We start from the raw sequence: 11672 nt of genomic DNA on the forward strand, positions 1-11672 counted from the left end.
AACACTTACGCACAGGGCAGGGGACAAGAAGTACACGTACACATATATATATATATATGAAAAAAACATGATTTACAAAAATTCACACGGCCGTGAAGTTCAAAACTGTCACACATCGGAGGGTTAACCAGTAAGCACTCTCAAAACATTTAAAATTTGATGAAAAAGGACGTTATTATTACCACACTCGAAAAAACAAAAGTTTATTTGGATCCAACGATTTCGACCTTCCTTTAAGGATTTTGGTATTGATTCCGAGCCAAAGAAACGGAGAATACAAATAAGGATACTTTTAAGACGCAATTCTCTTTTAAATTTGGATTTTGTGTTCTTGCTTCTAGGAAGCAAATTTTAATTTTTCGTTTTTTTCCACCTTTTTTTCTTCATAGGCTATCAAAGTCCTCTAAAAACGAGTTAATGACAATTTTAGTTTCCAAATTCAGACTCGATAACGTTTTCAGTGTATAATGAGTGAAAAGGCTGTTAATTCGTGGTCACTTAGAAAAAAGTCAATTTGATGAAAAATTTTCAAAATTTCAAAAAACTTAATTTGCTCATATCAAGTTAAATATGAGTTCTAGAGGAAAAATTGATGTCACTTTCAATCAAATTGGACAGATTCGTTTACAGTTTGTCGATTTTTATGGATTATAAGTTTTTAAATAAATTTAAATTCTCTGAATTTATACCAAAACAGAACAAGTCAAGAAAAAGGTTAATTTTTTTTTTGTGAAATTTGAAATACTGAAATGACACAACAACTGAAGAATGCAAAATCAATGTACCGGGAGCTTAAAAAGATGACTTTCGCCCATGTAAAATTAATTGCTTCTGATCCGATTTTGCACCATTTCCGGATACAAAAAGAACATTTTCATTGCTTTTTATACCCTCCATCATAGGATGGGGGGTATATTAACTTTGTCATTCCTTTTGTAACACATCCTCTGGGAGCCACCGTGGTGCAATGGTTAGCATGCCCGCCTTGCATACACAAGGTCGTGGGTTCGATTCCTGCTACGACCGAATACCAAAAAGTTTTTCAGCAGTGGATTATCCCACCTCAGTAATGCTGGTGACATTTCTGAGGGTTTTAAAGCTTCTCTAAGTGGTTTCACTGGAATGTGGAACGCCGTTCGGACTCGGCTATAAAAAGGAGGTCCCTTGTCATTGAGCTTAACATGGAATCGGGCAGCACTCAGTGATAAGAGAGAAGTTCACCACTGTGGTATCACAATGGACTGAATAGTCTAAGTGAGCCTGATACATCGGGCTGCCACATAACCTAACCTAACCTTTGTAACACATCGAGATATTGCTCTAAGACCCCATAAAGTATATATATTCTGGGTCGTGGTGAAATTCTGAGTCGATCTAAGCATGTCCGTCCGTCTGTCCTCTGTTGAAATCTCGCTAACTTTCGAACGAAACAAGCTATCGACTTGAAACTTGGCACAAGTAGTTGTTATTGATGTAGGTCGGATGGTATTGCAAATGGGCCATATCGGTCCACTTTTACGTATAGCCCCCATATAAACGGACCCTCAGATTTGGCTTGCGGAGCCTCTAACAGAAGCATATTTCATCCGATCCGGCAGAAATTTGGTACATGATGTTAGTATACGGTCTTTAACAACCACGCAAAAATTGGTCCACATCGGTTCATAATTATATAGCCCCCATATAAACCCATCCCCAGATTAGACTTGCGGAGCCTCAAAGAGAAGCAAATTTCATCCGATCTTGCTGAAATTTGGTACATGGTGTTAGTATATGGTCTCTAACAACCGTGCCAGAATTGGTCCTAATTATAATAGCCCCCATATAAACCGTTCTCCAGATTTGGCTTGCGGAGCCTCTAGGAGAAGCATAGTTCATCCGATCCGGTTGAAATTTGGGACATGGTGTTAGTATATGGTCTCTAACAACCGTGCCAGAATTGGTCCATATCGGTCCATAATTTTAATAGCCCCCATATAAACTGTTCTCCAGATTTGACCTCCGGAGCCTATTGGAGGAGCAAAATTCATCCGATCCGGTTCAAATTTGGAACGTGGTGTTAGTATTTGGCCGCTAACAACCATACCAAAATTGGTCCATATCGGTCTATAGTTATATATAGACGATCTCCAATCACACAAAAATTGGTCCATATCGGTTCATAATCATGGTTGCCACTCGAGCCAAAAATAGTCTACCAAAATTTTATTTCTATAGAAAATTTTGTCAAAATTTTATTTCTATAGAAAATTTTGTCAAAATTTTATTTCTATAGAAAATTTGGTTAAAATTTCATTTCTATAGAAAATTTTGTGAAAATTTTATTTCTATAGAAAATTTTGTTAAACTGAATTATATACGTATTTAATCGATATTTTTTGATTAAATATAGACTACGTATGGACTTACATACAATTTAGAAGACGGCGTTAGGAGGTTTTAAGATACCTTGCCATCGGCAAGCGTTACCGCAACTTAAGTAATTCGATTGTGGGTGGCAGTGTTTGGAAGAAGTTTCTACGCAATCCATGGTGGACGATACATAAGCTTCGGCCTGGCCGAACTTACGGCCGTATATACTTGTTTTGTCTACAATGGTTTTTTGCTGATCTATACTATGAAATCTTCTAGTCTATACCGACCCTTTTTGAGCCGTTTTAAAGCCTAGCATTTTGCCTATCTATATAATTTTTCATTCATTTTATTTTAAGCATGACGCTGATAGTGACCTTTATAAATTTAATTGTCACACTAGGACAGCCTTTGTCTGAATGTGGGATATGCATCGCCTCATTTTCCAACAACTTTCTCTGATATCATGATGACCTTTACTTTCATGTGCACCTGTAATTTACATACAACAATAATTGTTGCAGCATACCTACTACGTATGTGTGTTCTTGTTGATGTGGTAGCATGTGGTTGTTGCAGATGGCCTCTCTACCATACAACACAATTCAAGATTCATATTGCGTTGAAATAAATATTTAATTAAAAGCCAAATGCGCAAATAAACATTAATAAAAGGATGACACTTAATTAACACACTCACATAATATTTTAATTATACTCATGTACTCACTCATTCAAGGAGCTACACTCTCACGCATAAGCATACACACACACAAGGGATCTTGGGCATGCACTGAATACTTTCAAGCGGTGTCTCATTGCCACCAACCACCGAGATTGAAATAGAAACAGAGGTATTATGAAGGTGTTGTGGTCGTGTGCAATTACATACACAATGTAATTGTGTGACAATGTTCTGATACGGAGTAATGCGGGTCGAAAATGACTTTTCGAAATACTCTAAATTAACCAGATTTAAATAGTTCACAAAAAAAAAAGTAATTTAATTTTTTATTATAACATATGTAGATACAAAATCCCAGAAGATGGCTAGTGGCACTAAACGAAGTATTGGAAATAAATATTGAAACAAATCAATATCCTATTGTTTCTATGGCCTCAAGCTACCGAAATTTATTTTATAGAAAATTTTGCCAAATTATATTTCTATAGAAAATTTTGTCAAAATTTTATTTCTATCAAAAATATTGTCAAGTTTGTATTTCCATAGAAAATTTTGTTAAAATTTTATTTCCATAGAAAATTTTGTAAAAATTTTATTTCTGTTGAAAATTTTGCCAAAATTGTATTTCTACAGAATTTTTTTCAAAATTTTATTTCTACAGAAAATGTTGTCAAAATTTTATTTCTGTTGAAATTTTTGCCAAAATTGCATTTCTACAGAAATTTTTTTCAAAATTTTATTTCTGCAGAAAATGTTGTCAAAATTTTATTTCATTCCTTTTGTTTGTTATTGGTGGTTTATACTTTAATCATTATCGTTGTTTTTGATTTCAGCTATACTACAATTGTAGCTTAACCAACAGAGGAAAAGTAAAATTTTTTCTATAGAAAATAATGTAAACATTTTATTTCTCTAGAATATTTTGTCAAAATTTTATTTCTATAGAAAATTTTGTTAAAATTTTATATCTGTATAAAATTTTGTCAAAATTTTATTTCTATGGAAAATGTTCTCAAACTGTTATTTCTATAGAAAATTTTGTAAAAATGTAATTTCTATAGAAAATTTTGTTAAAATTTTATTTCTATAGAAAATTTTGTTAAAATTTTATTTCTATAGAAAATTTCGTCAAAATTTTGTTTCTATGAAAAAATTTTCTCCAAATTTTATTTCTATAGAAAATTTTGTTAAAATTAAATTTCTATAGAAAACTTTGTTAAAATTTTATTTCTATAGAAAATTTCGTCAAAATTTTATTTCTATAAAAAATTTAGTCAAAATTTTATTTCTGTAGAAAATTTTGTCAAAATTCCTCTTAGTTGGAGAGAAATATTTTGCAAAATCTATCAAAACATCAAGAATTCTACCAACCTACGAAATAGTAACAAATTTACCATTTTTGTTAGAATTCTATCGATTGTGGTAAGAGTGGTGTATAAATGCCCAAAAAGTCAAGTCGTGAGCTAGGTATATATGGCAACTCTACCAAAACATGGACCAATGCACACATATATTTACGAACATACATATATTTTTGGACATAAAATACTTATAAATTTCGAATTTCAGGCAAATCCATGAAATCAAATCGATAGAGTAGTCTATATGGGGGCTATACCAAACCATCGACCGATATACACCACATTCGGCACTCCTAAAATAGCTCTAGATTTCCAAGTTCAAGCAAATTGGATAAGCATTGCGGTGTCTAGGTGCTCAAGACCCCAAATAGGGTGTCGGTTTATATATATTCGAATTTGACCTGACTGTAGACAAAAACGAATCTGTACCAAATTTCAGGACCAAAGCTCCATTATTGAAGGCTATCGCGTGATTATATCAGACAGACGGCCAGACGGACATGGTTATATCGTCTTAGAATTTTCCATTATCCAGAATATACGTTATATGGTTGGAAATTGATATTTCGATGTGTTCACCATTCTGGTGGTGGGATAAATTAAATTTTTCCCCTGTATAAAGAACGAATAACTTAATTTAAAAGATAATTCCGTTTAAAATGCAAATTTAGGTTACCTAACCTAGGTTAGGTTAGGTGGCAGCCCGATGTATCAGGCTCTCTTAGACTATTCAGTCCATTGTGATACCACATTGGTGAACTTCTTTCTTATCACTAAGTGCTGCCCGATTCCATGTTAAGCTCAATGGCAAGGGACCTCCTTTTTATAGTCGAGCCGAACGGCTTTCCACATTGCAGTGAAACAACTTAGAGAAGCTTTGAAACCCTCAGAAATGTCACCGGCAGTATTGAGGTGGGATAATCCACCGCTAGAAAACTTTTTGGGGTTCGGTCGAAGCAGGAATCGAACCCACCATCTTGTGTATGCAAGGCGGGCATACTAACCATTGCACCACGGTGGCTCCCAAATGCATCCTAAGTGCAATTATCTACTTCTCTTGCTCTGAATAAGTACGCAATAAACGGCGTTTTTTAGTGTATCTCTGTGCTCAATCACAGACGGGACTCCACCCACATCTTTCGACGACCCACGATTGAACGTAATCACATGAATAATGGATTGACCACTTTTCTCGCGACAGTGTAGCATTCCTCCTTTGCGTAGTAAGAATATAATATTTTTGAGGAACTGTGTAAATTTCTCAAAATTAAGCTAAATTTCTCGACTGCATACCATCATCAAAGCATAGGCACAGTAGAGCGAAACCATAGCGTATTCAATGAGTACCTTAGGTCTTATTTGAAAGATAATCTAACTGATTGGGATACATATTTGAAATATTTCACTTTCTATCATAACACTACACCTAACATCGTGTTTGATTGTAAATTCACACCATTTGAACTTGTTTTTGGTAAAACGGTACGTATGCCTTATGAAACAAAATCAAGTTTAGATCCACTTTACAACTTGGAAAATTACAGTAACGAAGTGAAATTTAGATTGCAAAAAACTCACTCTATTGCAAAAAGTTTAATTGAGGTACATAAAAACAGAAACAAACAATATCATGATAAACTGTCTAACCCTTTGAATGTAAATATTAATGACAATGTTTTATTACAAAAAGAACCATACGATAAACATGGAAATGTATATGAAGGACCTTTCATTGTAAAACATATCGATGGAGTTAATGTAACAATTTATAATAACTTAACACGAAAAGAAAAATGTGTTCATAAAAATAGGATAAGAAAACTTTAACAATTTTTATAATTAATTATAATTAATAAATTATAAAGAACTTTTGAAATTTAAAATGTAAATATATATGAAGCTTTTGTACGAGTCCTTAGTTTATTAAGTTTGATCACCTTAATTATATATTTTAAGTTTTCTTTGTAAATGGAAGCTATATATAAGATATTATTTTATATATTACACACTAGTTTAACTTTAAAATATTTAGTTTTAAATTTCTTATATAAAAAGGAGGTATAGCGCCATCTCTAAATCATATCATTTTAACTGTCATTGATACCAATAGATATGTTCAATAATCACTCTCTTGTAAATTACCTACGTATAATGTTTCTTTAATAAATGAATTCACTCATCATCGGACTCGTTCGTTTCATTTGACTACTCTAACTTAGTGAGTGACGCTACATTACTCATGATGGCATTTTGGGTATCAGCTTTAGTTCGCGGTAAGCTCCAAGAAAATCTCCTGAGATATTGGACTTGTCCCTCCTAAAACTGGATACATCACGCCTTAAAGGTAGACATACTAAATCTTGATTTATATTGATGTAGTTTGGTGGAAAATTTTCCGAATTGATTTAGCTCAGATTTTGATAAAACTACATTGTCGGAACCAAGCGGTTTAAGACTTTTCGTAATTAATAAGAAAAATTTATGGAACTACTCAATTCCATAGGAATAATCGCCCCATCGCAATATTTGTATTCCAATGTAAGGGAATCATTGCGTTTTATGTATTCGAATACGACGAAAAACAACAGAAAAGCTAGAGTTTGTATTGTAATTGGTGTTAACCTTGCTGTTGCTAGAAGAAGTACCAATGCATGGAATAGCAAACAGTGTGAGTGTGATACAGACACTCATCCATACACATACAAACACTCGCTCAGTGATTCAGTGAGTGAGGCTCAGCGTTGCCAATTTAGCTTTTTTCCCGCTAGATTTGGCTTTTTTTGAAGACGTTTAGCGGGGAAAAAATGCATTTAGCTTTTAGCTTTTTTTCTGGCTTTTTTTTCATGACCCTTTTAGCTATTTTTGGCTTTTTTATTTTCGACATGTTCCTATTGAAATATGAAATAATTCGAAGCTCAATTGAAGCATTAATAATTATTCCAGTCATTATCCGGGCATTTTTGGAGCAAATACACCTTGTTGTAAAGTTTTTTCCTCGTATTCGTAAAAGTTATCGTAAACTTTAAATCTACTATTACCATACAAATTCCTTATATAAACTGTCAGTAAATTATTAGGAATATTAGCATTTGACTCGTTTATCCTTTTTATGTTATTATAATATTCTAAATTTATTATGATATTACTAAACTAAAATAGTAAATGTGAATTGCTTTGTACACTAAAAAAACATTGTCGTGAGGCCAAAGATTTCATGTCCTTAAAATACGTCCGCGAATTTTGGTTATAATAGCATTTGTGAATTTCATGTCCTTAAAATACGAACGCGAATTTTCGTTATAATAGCATTTGTGAATTTCTCTTATATAAACTTTTTTCCTTGTCCAAAAGCCGATAAAGTCGTTTTGTCCTTATAGTTAATTGATTTAACTTAAAAGTGGGTATCTTTACATGAAAGAAGGCTAGGGTCAATTCTACAAAATTCTTAAAATTAATGAAATAGTCTTTAAATTTGTGGAGTTTTTGTATCTTGACCACAAACCAAAATATGGTTCAAAAATAGAAGAGGGGTTTCAACATTTTATTTTAAAAACGTATACATAGAATAATTTCTACTTAGAGTCTGAATTTGGAAATTTAAGTTTTCGTTAGCACGTTTTTAAAGCACTGTGGTAGTTCATGAATAAAAAGCTGAAAAAACGAATAAGTTCAAATTTGACTCGGAATCAACACCAAAATCATTAGTGTTCAAAATCTTTGGAACCGAACATAGAAATAATAATAATAATAAATAAAATAATAATAATAAAGTTTTGAATGTGGTATTATTTTTTTAACATAAAAATATGCAATAAAAAAATCGTAGTGATAGGATCAAAAAATCTGCTATTTATTAAAGGAATGGATTTACATTTACGAAAATTGGACAACAGTAGGTTTGTAGGGAAATTTTTGAATAAAAGTTATTCAGTATAAACTTGCAAGATAGTTAGAATGGGTTTTATTCTCTTGGGAAATATTAGGAGAAGTGTACTCGTTCACGAATTTATCATTAATTCAGTTAAAATGAAATATGTTGATATTTTCGAATGCAGTTCTATGTGACATTGTGCAATATATCGCACATTTGACTTGTTGATGATTAACCAGCTGATAATTGCAAGTTTACTGGGAAAAATGTTTTTACTAGGAAATATAAACGAAGGACTTCCAGTAAAAATTTGTGATAGTAATCCAAATGTATCGAGTACGCAAACAGAGCTAATATGACTTAGATTTTCTTACGGTCTCACAGAAATGGAAATAAAATGAATACAATTAAAATAATATGCATTTTAAGTGAAATAAAGCCTTTACATCTGTTAAATTTCAATCAAAAACGTGACTTTTGATACAAAAAAATTTAGCTTTTTTTCTAGCTATTTTTTAAAATTTTTTAGCTTTTTTTGGCTAGTTTTTTGGACAAATCTAGCGGTTTTTGGTGAAACAATTCTGGCAACGCTGGTGAGGCTTGTTTAATTTACAACACTTAACGGCTTTTACATGACCTTTAGGCTATAAAATAAAAGTGGCATGTGTGAGAATGTATGTACGGCTTTGCATGAGAGAGAATACTACCAGTGCAAGTACTGCATCCATGCATACTCATACTCATACATATATGATGGCATGTATGAAACTTCATTCGTTAGCACCTATGGCTGGATGATGATTATGTTGACATTGTTACCTCTATTTGGTGTATATGAATTACACTGAAAATTTGAAACTCATACTTTCTCTCTCTCTCTCTCAGTCCATAGTTTGTAGTTGGAATTAATTGTAAGCAACACTTTTCTAATTGGCCGTCTATGTGTATTCGTATAAGTGTTTTAGTTAGTACAATAACTAAAACCTTCTGCCATGAAACTCAACTTTGTGGGTATGAGTTTAGAACATACATAAATTACAAGTGGAAAAAAGACAGTGTTTTTTCCCCACCATTATTTTATCTCTCTTACTTTTTGCGTTTAATTTTTCTTGTGTTTTTTCCTATTTTGGGTGACAAAAGATACATGTGTTTTGTCGGTGTTAGAGTGTAAAACAAATTAGTTGGGATTTAGAGTGCGAAATGATATGTTTTTAATTAAATCTTAACAAATTGTTTTGGGGACGAGCGTAGAAATTTGGTCGAAGGTCACCACTGAAAGAGTTATGGTTTAAATAGAGACAAAAAAACAGTTTAAATCCTTGAAGTACTATGGTCGTGATAAATTATGAGAATTTTCTTTATTTAAAAACAATTTTTATTAGCGCTCGACCATTTTATTTATCTAATAAAAGAATTATGTCTATGTGACGGAATGACAAAGTTAATATACCCCCATCCTATGGTGGAGGGTATACGAGTAATTAAAACTAATTTAAAACAAGTATATACGGCCGTAAGTGCGGCCAGGCCGAATCTTATGTACCCTCCACCATGGATTGCGTAGAAACATCTGCGAAAGACTGTCATCCACAATCGAATTACCTGCATTGTGGAAATACTTACCGATGGCAAGGTATCTTAAAACTTCTTAACATCGTTTTCTAAATTGTGAGTTAGTCCATACGTGGTATATATTAGACAAAAAAAAAGTTATGTGTAAGTAAGTCTACAAATAATTACGAATCGATAGTCCATATCGGTACGTGGAGAGCCAGAATTGCACGGTACGTGGAGAGCCAGAATTGAAATATTGGGGTCGCTTATATGGGGGCTACAATTATGAACTTCCCAGTAAAAAAAGCGTCGCCAAAAAAGTAATGAAAATGTTTTTTTGGATCCGGAAGTGGTGCAAAATTGACGCAGAAGCGATGAATTTAACATGGGTTTGTAATAAGACGGAAGTTCTCCATTTCAACAGCCGTTGCACTGAATTTGCATTACTTCTTTAGATGTGATCCGAATTCAATGTTTTGGATGTAAATTAAAAAATTCTGTGATATTTTGTCAAATAAATAATTTTTATAATTTTTTATAATTTTTTAATGGATTCTAACGCTTGTCGGAAATGTTTGACCTCAGATATTTGCAAAAATGCACAAATTTTTCAGATTAGATTTAACATTTTTTTCGACAAAATTTAAATGATTTGTACCATATTATGAATTCTTACTCTGTTTTTAACCTATTTGAAACAAAAAAAGTTAAAATTATCCATTAAAAGTATGAGAAAACCATGTTATAAAAAATTGAATTAAAGGAACTTCCTGGGTAGTTAAAATAAAGAACATCATTGGGAGTACATCTCCTGGAAGTGCTATTAAAGTTGTGCCATTGGAAGAACTTCCAAATTTTTTTGCTGGATCGATATGGACCAATTTTTGGGGATCGATTTATCTGAGGGCTATATAAAGGGTGATTTGTTAAGAGCTTGATAACTTTTTTAAAAAAAAAACGCATAAAATTTGCAAAATCTCATCGGTTCTTTATTTGAAACGTTAGATTGGTCCATGACATTTACTTTTTGAAGATAATTTCATTTAAATGTTGACCGCGGCTGCGTCTTAGGTGGTCCATTCGGAAAGTCCAATTTTGGGCAACTTTTTCGAGCATTTCGGCCGGAATAGCCCGAATTTCTTCGGAAATGTTGTCTTCCAAAGCTGGAATAGTTGCTGGCTTATTTCTGTAGACTTTAGACTTGACGTAGCCCCACAAAAAATAGTCTAAAGGCGTCAAATCGCATGATCTTGGTGGCCAACTTACCGGTCCATTTCTTGAGATGAATTGTTCTCCGAAGTTTTCCCTCAAAATGGCCATAGAATCGCGAGCTGTGTGGCATGTAGCGCCATCTTGTTGAAACCACATGTCAACCAAGTTCAGTTCTTCCATTTTTGGCAACAAAAAGTTTGTTAGCATCGAACGATAGCGATCGCCATTCACCGTAACGTTGCGTCCAACAGCATCTTTGAAAAAATACGGTCCAATGATTCCACCAGCGTACAAACCACACCAAACAGTGCATTTTTCGGGATGCATGGGCAGTTCTTGAACGGCTTCTGGTTGCTCTTCACTCCAAATGCGGCAATTTTGCTTATTTACGTAGCCATTCAACCAGAAATGAGCCTCATCGCTGAACAAAATTTGTCGATAAAAAAGCGGATTTTCTGCCAACTTTTCTAGGGCCCATTCACTGAAAATTCGACGTTGTGGCAGATCGTAAGTCTATTCATGATGAAATGTCAAAGCATACTGAGCATCTTTCTCTTTGACACCATGTCTGAAATCCCACGTGATCTGTCAAATACTAATGAATGAAAATCCTAACCTCAAAAGAATCACCCTTTAT

The sequence above is a fragment of the Haematobia irritans genome, chromosome 3, assembly GCF_050003625.1.
Source record: "Haematobia irritans isolate KBUSLIRL chromosome 3, ASM5000362v1, whole genome shotgun sequence".
In the NCBI taxonomy this organism is placed as follows: domain Eukaryota; kingdom Metazoa; phylum Arthropoda; class Insecta; order Diptera; family Muscidae; genus Haematobia; species Haematobia irritans.